The sequence below is a fragment of the Bactrocera dorsalis genome, chromosome 6 (assembly GCF_023373825.1).
Source record: "Bactrocera dorsalis isolate Fly_Bdor chromosome 6, ASM2337382v1, whole genome shotgun sequence".
Lineage (NCBI taxonomy): Eukaryota > Metazoa > Arthropoda > Insecta > Diptera > Tephritidae > Bactrocera > Bactrocera dorsalis.
Window position 1 is genome coordinate 40678714 of NC_064308.1, and position 1657 is coordinate 40680370.

The following is a 1657-nucleotide window of genomic DNA, read 5'->3' on the forward strand; positions in this document are numbered from 1 at the left end:
GTTTAAAAATGAAAACGATGCAAATCAGATGTCAGACTTTTTGAATTGTCCTACAAAAATGGTCAGAAAATATATTGCAAATGAAAAAAAAAACAAAAGAATATTCAAGATTTTTTCTCTTCATAGTAAATACATACAGTATGTAAATGTAAATATGTTTTTCATGTAAATCCATATGTTTTATTGAAGCAAATAAATGAATGAATTTTTTAAGTTTAAAAATGTATTTAATATTATAAAAAAGGTGCGTGGAGTCCCTACGCGCGGATGAAGTTATATTTCTTAGTGACATTCAGAAATGCATATCATTTTGTGTGAAAGAAAACTAGAAAACTTAAATTCACATTTTATAAATTTATTATGCACATAAAATGAAGAATAAAGCAAAGTCTAAATGAATGAATTTTGACTCAGAAAGTAGTTCCGTCTCTTCGTTGCGGAAGAGAATATGCAGCGTAATCATCTCTCTTTTGTTCTTCGCCAATTTGGCTGCCGGATTGACTTGTGAAGATCAATTTTTTGTTGGTGACATATTCATATGTGTACGCATATGTATGTTTGTATGCTTGTGATTTATTTGTTCGGCAATGTATGCAAATATATGTACATATAAGTATATATGAATGTATGAACATGCAAGTCAATGCGCGCACATGCGTATACATACACTCATATGAGCATGTGCAGATACACAAGATAGGATAGAAGATGTATGCCTTTTAACATCGTATACTATACAAATAAATATTTTTCTTACTAATAGAAATTAAAATAAAGAAAAATATTTATTTTTATAGTATACGATGTTAAAAGCAAAAAATTAAAAATTTATTCTGTCGGGATTCCAACCTGGGACCTGTGTTAGCATCTTGACCTTCCAAGCGCTTACCACCAACACCACCATTGACAATTAGGTTGCGCTGACTTAAGTATGATTTGGTTATTCATGCAAGAAACATACGATGGTTCTAATAATTTTGTTTAAGTATAGAATATACATACTTTGTAGAACATTTGCTTTCGCAATAAATTTATCACAGCAATATACATATACATAATATGTATATACATATACATAACATTGCTGTGATTCCCAGAGAAGTATAGTCTTAATAATAAATTTATTTTTAATTTTTTACTTACTAATAGAAATTAAATTTATCACAAATATTATGTATATGTTTATGTATATTGCTGTGATAAATTTATTTTCTATTAGTAAGAAAAAAATATTTATTAGTATAGATTTCCAAAAGCACAGAAATGATTCTGTGAATTTATTCATTAAAATCGCCACTCAGAAGTCATTTTATCCCTTGTAAGCGAGCGATTTTCTTAAATCTCACGCTCCCAGATAAAACCATATACCTCGTCCTCGTGGGTCAGTTTCAAAAACCACAGAAATGATTCTGTGTGATTCTGAAAGGCCAACGCAGAGTATTTCAACCAAAACATACGTAAAATAGTTGAGAATTCGCAGAAATGAAAGACAAACGAAAGAAAAAGAAGTATAACTTCAATAATGCTCAAGCATACAAACATACATATGCGCACACATGTGAATATGTCACCAACCAAAAATTGAAACATTGTTCTACAAAAACAACAACAGCATAAGCATGGAACATTGTGTTGTGTTGTTGTGTCGGCCGAGCTG

The 1657-nt window shown here is 30.0% G+C and overlaps 1 pseudogene; it reads right to left on the reverse strand.

The window, feature by feature from the left end:
- Nucleotides 1-1292: 1292 nt before the first annotated feature.
- LOC125779850 (small nucleolar RNA U3) lies at nt 1293-1422 on the reverse strand (annotated as a pseudogene).
- Between the last annotated feature and the right edge of the window lie 235 nt (nt 1423-1657).